The 15,706-nt window shown below is 41.5% G+C and overlaps 1 long non-coding RNA gene across 1 annotated transcript in view; it reads left to right on the forward strand.

Moving 5' to 3' along the window:
* The window catches only part of LOC115299559, a 30,132-nt gene extending 14,813 nt beyond the window's left edge, over nt 1–15,319 (forward strand). The window contains exons 2-3 of the long non-coding RNA XR_003912238.1: nt 7,799–7,896; nt 14,628–15,319. This is a non-coding gene — a long non-coding RNA (uncharacterized LOC115299559). The remainder of the gene's footprint in view (nt 1–7,798; nt 7,897–14,627) is intronic.
* Nucleotides 15,320–15,706: the final 387 nt, after the last annotated feature.

Consider the following 15,706-nt stretch of genomic DNA (forward strand, 5'->3'; position numbering starts at 1 on the left):
GTGATGGAAAATAATTGCATATGTTAAAAAATATGAAACTTTATAAAGTAAAAAAAATAAAATAAAATAAAATTTCAAAAAAAAAAAAAAGAAACAAGTATCTTCAGGTGCATCTAATACTCTTCCATAAAATACTAACTGCACACAAAAAAATTTATTCAGGATTATTGAAAAATAATTTAAAAATTGTTTTAATTATTAAGTTTTTTATTTTAATTTTATTTAATATTATTTATTTTTGAGACAGAAAGAGACAGAGCAAAAGCGGGAGAAGGGCAGAGAGAGAGAGGGAGACACAGAGTCCCAAGCAGGCTCCAGGCTCTTAGCTATCAGCACAGAGCCCAGTGGGGGGCTTGAATGCACAAGTGATCATGAACTGAGCCTAAGTCATATGCTTAACCAACTGAGCCACCCTACACCCCATAAGCTTTTAATTTTAATTCCAGTATAGTTAATACACAGTGTTACATTAGATTCAAGTATACAAATATAGTGATTCACCATCTTATACATTGTTCAGTGCTAATAGTGTCTCTTTAATCCCCACACCTGTTTTCACCCATCCTCCCACCCGCTTTTTTTTTTTAATGTTTATTTATATTGAGAAAGAGAGAGAGAGAGCTCACAAGCAGGGAAGGGGCAGAGAGAAAGGGAGATACAGAATCCAAAGCCACAGGCTCCAGGCTTTGAGCTATCTGCACAGAGCTTAATGCAGGGCTCAAACTCATGAACTTTGAGATCATGGCCTGAGCCGAAGTTGGATGCTTAGCTCTCTGAGTCAGCCAGGCGCCCCTCCCCACCCTGTTCTTCTTTTGATTAAAGTATATTTTAGATAAAACAAAGGTAATTAACTGATCTTTGTGGAAAACAGTTAAAATAATCTGTACTATAAGTTTATCTTTAGATGTCCTCAAGTATTTATGATAGTTTCTAAATCAACTCCCGATTTATCTTTTCTTAAATATGATTGAATACAATGAAATTATTGCTTTAAAACTTCTCATATTGACTTTTTTAAAAAAAAAGAAATAAAGTCATTTTATATTTTTTGGCCTCTGTTTCATCCTGAATCAAAGCGATTATTAGAGATTAAAAAGATTCAAACTGGAAATTGTAGGAATTAACTGCTGTGATCTTATCTTAGAAGTAGCTTCCTGCCTGAAGATTAAAATGTGTAGTCAATTAAATCTTCATTATTTGGAGGGATTAGAAGAAATGCTGTCAAATAGGCTGACCCTTGATTCCATTTACAACTTCTTTTTAAAGGAAATCCAGAAAGGAATCCCTCAATACTCATCCAATCTCTAATAAAGTTTAATTCCATGAGCTAATATTATCAAAGACGGAGCCATAGTCCAAATTAGAACAGGACTCATACAGGTCTACATTGTAAATGAACTTTCCTTAGGGTGATAATCAGTGTTTAATCCACGTGCCCATGGATCCAGGCCTTTCTGAAGTGGAAGGAAGTTCTGTGATCTTTGTCATCATACTTAATATGTTACACTATTTTAATTGTCTGTTTATGTGACTTTATCCCCCATAAGAACCTTGAGAGAACAACTACCCTGGTACTTAACACAGTGTAGGGTACTAAGTTTTCAGTAAACATTTGTTCAAGAGAAGACAACAGGAAATACAAAGGAAGGACTAAACAAGTGAATAAGTCCCAAAGAAGTTTAGCAATATGTCTATGGCCACATAAATAATGATAGGGTAGAACTAAAACTTGCTCTCCTGGTTCTCAAGTAGTTTTCTTTACAACATCTCCTATATTTATTATCTCTTTATATATTAGTTCTTTATCCATATTTTACTAATTTTCAGGAGTAATAATAGCACTCTTGCAGTGCTATATTCCTGGTATTTTTCTTTTTCTTTTCTTTTTTTAAGAGAGAGAGGGAGAGACAGTGCACTAGCACTCGAGCGCCTGCACTCACACACAAGCAAGCCGGAGAGAGGCAGAGGGCGAGGGAGAGCAAGAACCTTAGGCCAGCTCCATGCCCGGCGGAGAGTCCTACACGGGCTCCATTTCAAGGCAGTGAGAGTCTGACCTGAGCCAAAATCAAGAGTCAGACACTTAACTGACTGAACCACCCACGTGCCCCACTCCTGGTATTTTTATAAGTGCTTTCAATATATTAAAAGTCATTTGGTCTTTGTAACAACTTCATAAGATAGGCACTATTTTCTCCAGGAAACTGAGATACAAAAATGCTCAAGGGCACTAGTCTAGTAACTGGTAAAGCTGACTTTGGAGCTGAGGCAGTCAACCGCTAGAGTCTACATATAAATGACAATGATACGTTCCCTGAAGTAGAGTCACATTATCTTTTTGTTAAGGTTGTATGAAGAAAAGCAAAATAATACCTCATACAGAACAGCATAATACAGATTTTATTGCACAAAGAACATATATTTTTTTAAATGTCAGTTGGTTTTATGTTCAAGATGCTCATTTTTTAAAAATTTCCACTGAAAGATACAAAAGCAATAGACAAAAGAATGTTTATAAGCTAATATTGAGAAGCAAATTAAAGTATTATGTGGGTAGGAGTTTGACAAGATTTTTATGAACAATTTTCTAAAAGTCAGAATTGATTTTTTTTTTTCCTCCAGGGGAGTTAAAACTTACTCTTTTTAGGAGCATGTGGGTGGCTTAGTCAGTTAATCATCCTACTCTTTATTTTAGCTCAGGTCATGATCTCATGACCCAGCTGTCCAGGGGCGCTGCACTAGGTGTGGAGCTGCTGAAGATTCTCTCTCCCTCTGTCCCTCTCCTGCTCATGCATTCTCTCAAAGAAAAAAAAAATTTGTTTTTAACAAAGACTTGGGGCACCTGGGTGACTCAGTCAGCTGAGCATCCAACTCTTGATTTTGACTCAGGTTGTGGTGTCAGGGTCATGGAATTAAGTCCCACATGGGGCTCTGCACTGAGCATGGAGCCTTCTTGGGGTTCTCTCTCTCTCTTCCTCCTCCTCTCCCTTCCTCTTCTCTCCCTGACCTGTGCTTTCTCTGTTTCTCTCTAAAATAAATTAAAATAAATAGTTTTTAAAAAGACTTATTCTTTTTAACCTTTTCTGTATAGTTCTAAAGTAAAAATCATTCTAGTGCTATTCATTTTTTTAATTGCTTGCTCTAAGGTTTGCAACATATATTATTAAACTTACCACAGTCTTTCTTCAAATAAGGTTCTTCATGCATAATATAAGAACCTTACAACAGTATATTTCCATATCCCTTTCTGATCTTTGTGCTATTGTATATGTTTTATGTCTATATATGTTTTAAGTTCCACAATGCCTTCTAATTCTTTGCTTCAATCCAGTGTCTTTTAAAGAAATTTTAAAAGAAGAAGAACGGTATTTCATATTTACTCACAGATTTATCATTTCCGACACTCATTCCTTTGTGTAGATCCAGATTTCCATTTGGTATGATTTTCCTTTTGCCGAAGAAACTTCCTTAAATGTAATTTTGTGACTGAGGTATGTTGATGATAAGTTCTTTATGCTTATGTTTATCTAAAACAGTTTTTATTTTGCCTTAATGTTTGAAAAATATTTTTGCTGGATTTGGAATTATAGATTAACAGGCATCCCCTCCCTCTTTGGCACTTTAAAGATCTTATTCCATTGGCTTTTGGCTTGCATGTTTCTTGAAAAGAAGTCAGCTGTCATTCTTACTTTTGTTGCTCCCTAGGTAATCGGTCTTTTTTTTTTTAATTTTTAATGTTTATTTATTTTTGAGAGAGAGAGAGAGAGCACACACAAGCAGGGGAGAGTCAGAGAGAAGGAGAGACACAATCCCAAGACACAATCCTCGGCACTGATGGTGGAGAACCTGATGGGCTCAAACTCATGAACCATGAGATCATGATCTGAGCCAAAATTAAGACTCCTATGCTCAACCAACAGGGCCATCCAGGCGTCCCCCTCCCCCAGCAATCAGTTTTTTTCCTCTGGCTGTTTTTCATATTTTCTCTTTATTGTTGGTTTTCAACAATTTGGTAATCATGTGCCTTGGTGCTGTTTATTTTTTGTTGTTGTTTTTATCCTTCTTGAGATTCATCAAATTTCTTGGATCTGTGGGTTTATAGTTTTTGTCAAATTTGGGAAATTTCTCACTGTCATGCCTTGATTTTTTTTCCTGTTTTCCAACTCCTCTCCTGAGACTTCAGTTTTATAGCTAATAGACTGCTTGCTATTATTCCAAAAGTCATTAAGGTTCTGTTTATTTTTTTCTTTTTTTAGTCTTTTTTTCTCTCTGTGCTTAATTTTGGATATATTCTAAATTGTTTAGCCCTCAAATTCACTAATTTTCTTCTTCTGCAGTGCCTTATTGTTAACCTATCAGTGAAATTTTTATTTCAGCCACTATATTCTTCATTCTCAGACGTTCTAATGGTTATTTTAAAAATACCTTCTACCTCTCGTTATATTTATGTTTTCTTTTAAATATGTACATAGTTGTTCTAAAATTTTTTAATGTTTATTTATTTTTGAGAGAGAGAGAGAGAGAGAGAGAGAGAGAGAGAGAGAAAGCTCGAGTGGGGGGCAGGGCAGAGTGAGAGGAAGACACAGAATCTGAAGCAGCTCCAGGCTCTGAGTTGACAGCACAGATCCCCACATGGGGCTCAAACTCAGAACTCGAGACCATGACCTGAGCAGAAGTCAGACACTCAACTGACTGAGCCACCCAGGCACCCTTATAATAGTTGTCTTAATGTTCTCTTCTAACATCATTACCTCTGTCATTTTTTAAAGTTTATTTATTTTTGAGAGAGGGGGAGAGAGAGAGAGAGCATAAACCTGCATGTGCGGGAGGGGCAGAGAGAGAGGGGGAGAGAAAAGCCCAAGCAGGCTTCATGCTGTCAGCACAGAGCCCAGCATGGGGCCTGATCTCACGAACTGTGAGATCATGATCTGAGCTAAAATCAAGAGTTAGATGCTCAACCATCTGAGTCACCCAGGCGCCCCTCTGTCCTTTTTAGGTCTTGTTTCAAATGATTATTTTTTTTCTCCTTATTCTGAATCACACTTTCCTCCTCCTTGGCATGTCTGAGTGTTATAAATATTGTGTTATTAATATTATGTTGTTCAGTTTCTGTATTTGTTGTCTATCTTTGAATAGTGAGGCTTTGTTTTGGCAAATAGTCAAGTTACATGCAGATAAGTTTGACCCATTTAAGACCTTATGTTTTCCGAAAGCAGGTATAAATAGCCTTCTACTAAAACATGACTCCACTGGAGTCTGTACTGAATGATCTAGAAGTCACTGAGGTCTCTCTTTTAATCAAAATCAAAAGTCAAGGAGGCAATTTAAAAGGAGCTGATCAGGATGACTTCACTGAGAAGGTAATGGTTTACTCATAAATGCTTTTCTTTTACTTTTCTTTACTGGAGCAGTGGGTGTGAATAATTCTAATAATATTGATATATAACGTCAAACTGCTTTGCAGATCATAACATTTTATACTTTCCCCAGTAGTTGAGGAGAATGCCTGCTTCACAATATCCTTGCCAGCATTGAGTATTATGTTTAGTAAATTATACTATAATCTCTTGGAAGTAATATCATGCAGTCATTAGAATCATGTTTTTTTCAAACTATTTAATGACTTGGGGGAAGAGCTGTCAAAACAGTGTCAACTGAACAAAACCAGGATAAAAAAATTTTATCTACATTAAGATCTCACTATTAAATAAAGATCACATATATTATCTGTTTATAGCATTTATCTGTGGATAGTGGGATTATGAGAGATTTTTATATTCTCATTTTTTTTAGTATCACCTTGATACGAAAACTATTTAAAATATGAGGTATCTGATAAATGGGTTACTCCAAAATGGACATACTTGACAGCAAGAAAGTCTACACACATAGAAACTATATACCCACCACAATCTATAACTGGAGTCACATCTTTCAGTCTCTTTATTCATCAGGAATCTTGTGAGAATGTAGCTGTCTGGGCCATCAAAAGGACTGTTCTGGGGCACCTGGGTGGCTCAGCTGGTTAAGCGTCCAACTTCGGCTCATGATCTCACGGTTTGTGTGTTCAAGTCCTGCATGGGCTCTGTGCTGACAGCTCAGAGCCTGAAGCCTGCTTTGGATTCTGTGTCTCCCTCTCTCTCTGCCCTTCCCCTGCTCATGTTCTATCTTTTTCACTCTTAAAAATAAACATTAAAAAAATATTTTTAAAGGACTGTCCTGACAGCATCTCCTACCTAACTGTGAATTTACAGAAGTTATGTAACTGGTCACCTCCCTGTTTGGGGTTGGTTTTATTTGTTTTGACTATGTGGACCAAATGCATTTTCCTTGTTTCCCATTTTACAGTTTTAACACTGAGTGTATTAGTTTGCTAGAACTGCCGTAACAGAAGGTCACAGATTAGTTGGTTTAAACAACAGAAATTTATGCTCTTACAATTCTGGAAGCTAAAGTCTAAGATGAGTGTATGCCCAGGGTTGGTTTCTGCTGAGACATCTTCCCTTGGCTTGTAGATGTCCATCTTCTCCCTGAGTCTTCACATGGTCTTTACTTTGTATGTGTCTCTGTCCAAATTTCTTCTCATAATGACCCCATATTGGATTAGGGCTCACCCTGATGACCTCATATTAAATTAATTACCTCTTTAATTACCACTTTATATTTCTTTTTTTTTCTTCACGCATGCAAAAGCAAAGGGCTTTATTATGGGTTTAGGCTCACCAGGGCCCAAACTTGGGCTCACAGACTTTACCAGCATGGTGGATCCATGCTGAGAGCCCCAAAGGTGGGGCAGGGCTTTTATGAGTTTGGGAAGGGGGAGTTACAGGAAATTGTGACACAGGTATAGTGATCCAATCATTATTATACAACAGGTTTATCCAATTACAATATTTAGAGTAGACCCAGGACCCTCAGTAGGGTGTAAGGGTATTACAAGGGTGGTCCCTCTTGCCTTGGGCAATGTGTGCCCTTCTATTGTCTCAAACCTGCGTCCTTATATTCCCCCCTCTGTCTTGTAACTGACCCAATCCTGGGTCAGCTGAGTTACCATTGTACCCCTAAAGCCTGGCATACCTTTCCTTGGTGTAAAGGAAGGAGAGTTTACCCAATTTCCGCCAGTCTCCAGGGTTAATTTGGTAAGGGTCTCTTTTAGGGTTTCTAATATCTGGTGCTACCTGGTTTACAAAAGTAAGAATGACAGCCAATTTGTATAAGTGCAATATGGCCTTCATAATCCTTACTAACCTTAGCCAAATTGGTGGGCCATCTAGCAGCCACCTGAGGACCCCCCATTAGAGTCTGGCGGTAAAGGAGTAGGCTCCCCTTACCCTTTCTTGTGTCACTAAAGGTGTTAAGTAATGATCTTACCCAAACATTAAAACTTGATCTTATTTGCCTTTGGGATCCTTCAGCAAAACCTAACTTTTTTAACCAGATGCACAGCAAACAGATAATTACCCTTTGCCTTCGTCCCGGTGAGGACTCACACTTTGCCTCCCTCCCTCGGAGGACTTAGACAAACAGTTGCACAGCAAACAGATGCACAGAGAGGTATACACAAGATTCTCCAACAGAAACGAAACCCTGCTGCTGCCACCAGCAGGATTTCTAACAGACAGACAGGGGGACCCAATCTTTTCCCATTCTCTGGGGTCCCTGCAAGTGCCGCGGGACTTGACCCTCTCTCAAACCTTACACAAACGTGAGTGAGTGCCCTACCTACACCTGTATCTCACACAGATGCCGCACTTGCCACTCACACGACTGAGTGCCCTACCTACACCTGTGTCTCCAACAGATGCCGCACTTGCCACTTGCACGAGTGAGTGCCCTACCTACACCTGTGTCTCCAACAGATGCCGCACTTGCCACTCGTATCTCCGTGAATGCAAACAGGTAACAACGCTTGCCCGTGGAATTACAGACAGTTTGTTTCCCTCCCGAGAAGGGCTTACACAAACAAAGCACACAGAGAAACATACCACACCATAAACAGACGCACAAAGAGACAGACACAAGTTGGCTCTATGGCTAAGCTAAGGGCACCCAGCTTTCCCTTGTGCCGCCGATGTACGACCTGTTCCAGAGAGCCACCAGAATCCTGGCAAGAGGAGACTTACTTACTTCAGCCCCAGTTTCCCCCTGCCAGCAGGCCGTTTTGACACCAGAGCCACGGAACCTGCCCTCATCTGTGTATACTCTGGAGTCCATCCGACAAGAGGAGACCTGCCCCAATCTTCCCCTATACTGAAAGGGGTCACACTGCTGCCACCAGTGGGGACCCCCTGGACCAGGGGAGTCAAACTCCAGTTGCCCCCCTTTGGCCCCCTGGGCTTCAACAAACGCCAGAGGGCCTGATCCCTCTCTGGACTTTCACACAATGGGGTTGTTTTGGTCACCCCTCACCAAGGAGGAATTACACTTTGCCTCGGCCTTTCACCAGGACTTATTCTCTACCTCCCTTCCTCCATAGTGGGTCCAGACGTCTCTCGGCACCCATGGTCCCAAGCTTTAACACGGCGCGTCCACCTGGCTCCTTTGGGACCCCACGGAGGTTGTTTCGGCCACCTCCTGCCTAGACCCCGCGCACAAGGGCCCGTGCATACAAAGAAATAAACAGACAAACAAGACTTAGACACAGACCTAATGGAGTCTTGCTGCTGCCACCAGCGAAACCCCCTGCAGGTGAACCGGCTCTCCGGCCTCCCAGTGGGGTCCTAGACCCCACTCACCTAATTCAGAGTGGGTCCGAGACGTCTTTTGACACCCATGGCCCCGAGCTTTAACACGGCGCGTCCGCCTGGCTCCTTTGGGACCCCACGGAGGTCGTTTCGGCCACCTCCTGCCTAGGCCCTGTGCACAAGGGCCCGTGCACACAAAGAACTGACCAGACAAACAAGAAAGACTTAGACACAGACTGACAAGAAAATTAGTCCACTCACCAGCCGGCGATTAGGCCCAACATGTTGGGGTCCCAGGAGCTCTGGGGGGAGGATTCCTGGCCCGTGCACCATATGTAATACCCAAGATTTCTTTATCGTCCCCCAAAACCAGAAACCGCCAGGGAGACCGAGTCACGCATGCAAAAGCAAAGGGCTTTATTATGGGTTTAGGCTCATCAGGGCCTAAACTCGGGCTCACAGACTTTACCAGTGTGGTGGATCCATGCTGAGAGCCACCACTTTATATTTCTATCTATAGTCATCTTATGCATAGTTAGGGTTAGACATCAACATGTGAATTTTGAGGGGATACAATTCAGCCCATAATACTAAGTTTAGCTCTTTAAGCTCCTCATGGATGTAGCAGAGGCAGAAAACCCATTTCTTTCCTCTCCAAGCATAAGCTCTAGATCCCAAAGTGCCTGGTGGTGAATTCAGGCCCTCTCACTTAAGAGCTTTTGATGTGGGACAAGATATCTTGGCTCTTTATAAGTAAGTGTCTTCATCTCTCAATTGGGGACAATACAAACACATACTGGTAGGTTTATTGTAGCATTCAATGATTTATTTTATGCAGATCTTGAAGAACAGTGCTTGTCAGAAAGCTGTACACTAAGTGTTCAATAAAGATTAGCTGTTATTATATCAAATTGTCTTATTGATGTAGCAATTTAACACTGTATTTGATATAGGAGATATAGTGATGAACACAAAAAATACGGTCTTCACTGAGGAAGGATTTTTCTCCTGGATCTATGTGTCATCCTTATTTCTGGTGAGGCAACTTTTGTTCTTCTTTTAAAAATTCTGTGTAGAAATAGTTTTCTGAAGGAAACCAAAGCAGAGATCAAGCCTACCTGATCTCTGCCCTTCCCGCACTGTGGTCACTGACTCTTGTATATGCTTTGTAGATTTAGGGAGACGTAAAGTCTGAAAAAGAAACCTGTGGTGATAAATCCTATATTTTCTTTATGATTGTCTCCTTTTTCTCTACCCCTTAAAGACACACACACACACACACACACACACACACACACACAACCTGTTAGCTGTGCTAGACACATTTTCTAAATCCATGTGCTCAGATTCTGCACCTAGATAATGCTGTCTTATGAGGTTGTAGTATCCCCTCCATTAAGCGTCCTTCTAGAATGCTTTGATGACTAAAAATATGGATGATGTATCTATCTTTCACACACCAGCTCTCTCACCCTTCTGTGGGAACGTGTGCTTTGGGTACTTTTTCAAGCGAGCACTTGTACTGATCTACCTCATACATTAATTCTAACTGGAGTATAATACTTCGGGAAAGGAATATGATCCCAAAAATAACCACAAGGAGAAGTGTGTCATGAAAGGTCATGGCAGTGGGGCAGAGAATATTGGACAGAAGAGTTCTAAAAATAGGATCAAGAGATCAAAGAACCAGCAGCAGTTAGGAACATTTCTTGGCTTTGATTCACGAGAGGCACACCCCCCAGCCCGCTCATGCCTTCTCCTCCACCTGCCACTCACACCTCTCTTGTGGAGCTGAGGGGGCGGGAGGATGGGGAGCATATTTTTCTCTCCTCGGAGCTGACTGCCTTTAGATCATGCTGGAAAGTGTATTTAAATAATACTTTAAAACATGTCAAAATAACTAAGATTTTGGAGAATTTTACATTACTGCCATATTCCTAATATTGCAAGGAAAGTCTAAGCATTCTGATCAAGTCTGAATTTTAGCTTTCTCCTGGACCAGATCTTTGGGTTTTACAAGTTAACTTTGATTTTTTTATCATCTCCCTACACTGCACCTGATGATTAGGTGTTTGCAGAGCCAAGCACCAGGTTTTATGTGCATGCACTACAAATTGGGTAAGTAGAGGGGTGCCTAGATGGCCCAGTAGGTTAAGCGTCTGACTTCAGCTCAGGTCATGATCTCATGGTTCAGGGGTTCGAGCCCTACACTGGGCTCTGTGCTAACAGCTTGGAGCCTGGAGCTTGCTTCAGATTCTGTGTCTCCCTCTCTCTTTGCCCCTCCCCTCCTCGCACTCTGTTTCTCTTTCTCTCTAAAATAAACAAGCATTAAAAAAATTAAAAAAAAAACAAGTTTGGGTAAGTAGGTTGAACCACATCAGATTTCGTCAGCCACTATTCGTGCTCTGTGAGAATGGGCCATGGGCATATCTGGCGGCAAGTGAAGAAACTGAAATTTTAGATGTGCTGTCCAATGCCCTCCCTTGTAAATATCGCCTTGACAACAATGAGGTGGGTAGGTTAAGACAGGTTAAACAGTTGGAGCTCTTTGAATGAATTTTGACAGATGATTGTATTTGTGCCAGTGGTGGGGGGTGGGGGGCGTGGAATTGTTTTCTAATTTCATAAACTAGAGAATCAGAAAATTTGGGATGAGTCCCATAATCCTTCTAAAGGTCAACTTCCTCAACAGGGAAATGAGCTTACTGGCACTTGGTTTAGAGACAATATATGTGTGGAGGTGCGTGCAAACTGTAAGTACAAACACTCCTTTTACACCTTTTAAATTCTTTGTCAAAGAATCAGTCTGTGCATTCAGGTGGGTTCCACCCTTTCCTATTCAAAGAGGCTTCTTTTTATTCATTTCAAAACTATCTACTTCACTCTAATGTGCAAGGCACTCTGCCAGGCACCAAGATACATTCAGAGATGAATCATACCCAGAGGTTGCCCGCAAGGAATTTCTGGTACAAGGACGCAGATAAACCACTGAAAAATGCACTGCTTGATTTTTCAAATTTAGCTTCATGTGACTGCATAAATAAGGATAATATCACATTTTATTATTTAAAAAATATGTTTAGGCTTTTATTTATTGAGAGAAAGAAAAGAGAGAGAGAGAGAAAACGAGCAGGGGACGGGCAGAGACAGAGAAAGAGAGAGAGAATCCTCAGCAGACTCCACACAGCATGGAGCCTCACATGGGGCTCAAACCCACAAACCATGAGATCATGACCTGAACTGAAGTCAGATCCTTAACCAACAGAGCCAGCCAGGTGCCCCATAATATCACATTTTAAAAGTGATTTAGCCATCCCTCTTAACTATTTAACTAGTTAAATAGTACATGTAATATACTATAATGTAATAAATGTCCATGTTAATCAACATACATTAGTCTGTTAATAGACTAACATGTATGCCATTAGTCAAGAATATTGAAAAATGCATGTGAAAACAATGTCTTGACTCAAGATAGGCAATTTGGGGTACTCCAGTGATTAATGACGACTGACAATACACCAATCCCAGCCCTTGTTGAGAGAGCAGTCTTCATTAGGCTCCCCAAACCAAAACTGACCTGAAAACAATGGATTCTGTCTGGCCCTAAACCCAATTTCTCCATGTTGTTTTGATTCCAGGCTTTCTTAGCCCAAATCCATGAGTGAAAGGCCCTTTTGTCTAACATTTTAGTTGCAGTTAATGAATTTCTGACATTATTCTAAAAAAAAAAGAAGAAGAAAGTTGAGATTTCTCCAAGAAACTGGGATTTCTAAAATTTGTGTCAGGGAAATACAGTTATGATCCTGAAAACTATATAATTTGTTGTTGATTTAATAAAAATATGATATTTGGCTAATAAAATTTCCAGCTATTTGAAAGCCACCACAAAATCTGACTTTTGTAAAAGCCTAGCTTAAAACACATTCTCATTCAGAATTATGACTTCAAAAATATCCCTTGAATAAGAGTATGATAGGTCTTCTGAAAATATAAGACATGATTCTGATCTCCTAGTAGAAGAAAACTGCTTCAGAGATCCGAACTCCCACTGTTTCCCATTCAGGATAACTGTGAGGGCCTGTGCATTGGACTGGACTTGGCCTCTCCTTCAGGGATTAATAGGCTTAAATCAGTGTGAGAGATCTTAAATATGGTCTGTAGGAAAAAGAAGCTATTGTAAGCTCAGAAAAGAGGAATGGTTTCATTTAGTGCCCAGAATAATGGTTGAAAACTATTTTAAACAGGGGGAATCTGTGGGTGTTAACACTTAGCGAATGAGTTCCACAGAATGGTGGGAAGAGAAATAGAAGTACTGTGTGTGCAACAAGTGTAACCTTCAAGTGAAGATGCTTGTGGTAGAGGCACAGAGACCTGGGTTACATGATGAAGACAGGACATACAAATCTCAGCCAGAATCTTCAGAACATCCCTTCACAAAGAGTCCAGCAGGCTGGTCCTGGCTCTCCAACCTGCGAGCCTCGGACTCAGATGTCTCAAAAAGGGAGCCCAGATCTGTATCACATTTCCAATGATAGGCCATTATGGAGACCTGTGATGCTTCAGTTGCCTGTTGCCTCTCAGTAAAACAGCGCCGCCAGTACTGCTGCCAGGCCCTGGATTCGGTCAAATCGGGCAACGTGTCTTTATCAAGCATCTAGTCTCTATTGTCTGCCAAGGAAAGAATCCTCTCATGCCTCCACCTTTCAATTTGGGTTTCAATAAAGTGTAGTGAGCTTCTGCAGGCCTTGATGAGATACCTTCTCCTGGTCAGATAAGCAACACAGCCCTTTGCTAGTAGCCTCTGGGCTCCCAGTGGCTTCTGGCCTCATGTTCAGTGGAGGGACCCACATCACTCAGTGGTTCTCACCAAGCACCCTAAATGTTTCCAGGAGCCCCTAGAAGCTTTCACCTTGAATTGGCCAGTGATTATCACTCTTTCAGGAGACTTACCAGCTTTAGGAATAAAAGGTGTGTCAGGATTCATTCCCTGGCTTTTCTATTTTTATTACTATGTACTAAATGGCTCTAAAATTTAGTAACTTAAAACAGTTCCCATTACACCTGAAACTAATATTACACTGTATGTTAACTAACTGGAACTAAAAGAAAAACTTAAAAACAAACAAAAACCCCCCAGTTTTCATTAAATTATGTTTCAGATTCTGTGAGTCAGGAATTTGGACAGGACTTAGCTGGAAGATTTTTCTGCCCCTGCTGAGATGGCTGAAGTTATTCATTGGTACTCAGCTGGCAGGTGGGCTGGCTGAGAGGGTCTAAGAGGACTTTACTTATATGCCTGGCCCCGTGATGGGAATGGGTGGAAGTACGGGATTGTACATGGGGTGTTTTCACTTCTCAGGGTGGTTGGACGTCTTACATGGAGGTTGAGCAAGCATCCCGAAAAAACTAGGAGGAAGCTGCATGACTATATCTGGCCTAACCTCAGAAGCATTACCTCTGCAGCATTTTGTTGGGTGCAAGTGAGTCATAAGGCCATCCCAGATTCAAGGACAGGGAAATGGGCTCCCTTTTTTAAAATATATTTTTTATAATTTTAAAAAATGTTTATTTATTTTTGAGAGAGGGAGATTATGAGTGGGGAGGGGCAGAGATAGAGGGAGAGAGAGAATCCCAAGCAGGCTCCGCACTGTTAGCACTGACCCCGACACTAAGCTCAATCTCATGAACCTTGAGATCATGACCTGAGCCAAAATCAAGAGTCAAATGCTTAACTGACTGAGCCACCCAAACACTCCTGGGCTCTCTTTCTTGATGAGAGGCCACTTTGTAGAAGAGCTTGGAAAATATTTTTGTAGCCCAGCTTTGGAAAATGCAGTCTTCCCCCTTACCTCTAACTGTGTCTCATTTATTGCTGACCTGCCTTTGAATACTGAACCCTGGTCTAGGAGTCACTGTATCTATTTTTCTTTTTCTTCTCTCAAGTCAAGATGCCCACTCCAAAGAAACTTCCCAACGACCAACTAAAAGATAAGGCAGAGTAAACTGGTGCTTAGTTGGAACAGCAAGATGATATGGGTCAAAAAGGAAGGAAGAATCATGATGAAAATAATTAAAGGAGGCTTCATTGAGGAGGTGGTCCTTATGCTGGACTCTGATAGAAAAAACAGCATCTTGACAGATGAGAACAGCAGGAAAAGACATGTCATCCCATCTGAGCAAAAGCACAGAAGTGTGGAAAGGTATGTTGTATGAGGAAAAGCTAAGGCTGCTGAAGAACTTGAGTTTCAGATTCTATAGCCACTGAGAAGCCAGGTGTTAAGCTGTGTTTTAGGAAGACGACGCTGGCAGCAGTGTGGGGGATGCACGGAGAGGTGCGGTTTGGCTGGTGAGGGGGAACGACGGCCAGTGTGTGGAGAATAGTATCCTTCCATGAACAGCATCCTTTCAAAAGGAAAGGAGATGGCTTTCTTTCTCTCCTGAGCTGTGAGAGAAACAGTAACAGCGACTCGCCAGAAATTATGGCTTAAGCTGGTACAGTTCATCGCTAAGCTTGGACTTTCCGTCTGCAAATGCTTGTCTCGATGTGCTTGGATTGGATACCTGGGAGCTTGTTTGGAGGTTCCAGCAGGGGAGCGCAGCTACTCGTATACCCTTGACCGAAGAACGGTCCTTCTCTATCGGGGATGGTCGTCCTCTTCTACCGAGCGCCCAGCTTCGGGAGGGACGCACATGGAGCGGTGAGGGAGGAAGGGGACACTCGCCTAGCCAGCCAGATCAGCCGAATCAACCCTGGCGATCAATGGGGTGACAGATGTCGCAGCCAGATCGCCCTCACATCCTGGATTGGATACTTGGTAGTCCTCCCCTTGGGAGTTCATCCCACTCACCCTCCCCCATCCCAGTGAATTTATGCCTCGGCAGCCCTGCAGACCTGCCTTGGGTTCCCATGATCACTTCACACCCTTGCCCTTGCTAAGAAGATCTAGACTTTTCTGCTGCTTCTTCCATCATTTCCTCAAACTCTAGGCTGCAACCACACAGAACTTCTAAAGCCCTGGCAG

The sequence above is a fragment of the Suricata suricatta genome, chromosome 8, assembly GCF_006229205.1.
Source record: "Suricata suricatta isolate VVHF042 chromosome 8, meerkat_22Aug2017_6uvM2_HiC, whole genome shotgun sequence".
Classification (NCBI taxonomy): Eukaryota; Metazoa; Chordata; class Mammalia; order Carnivora; family Herpestidae; genus Suricata; species Suricata suricatta.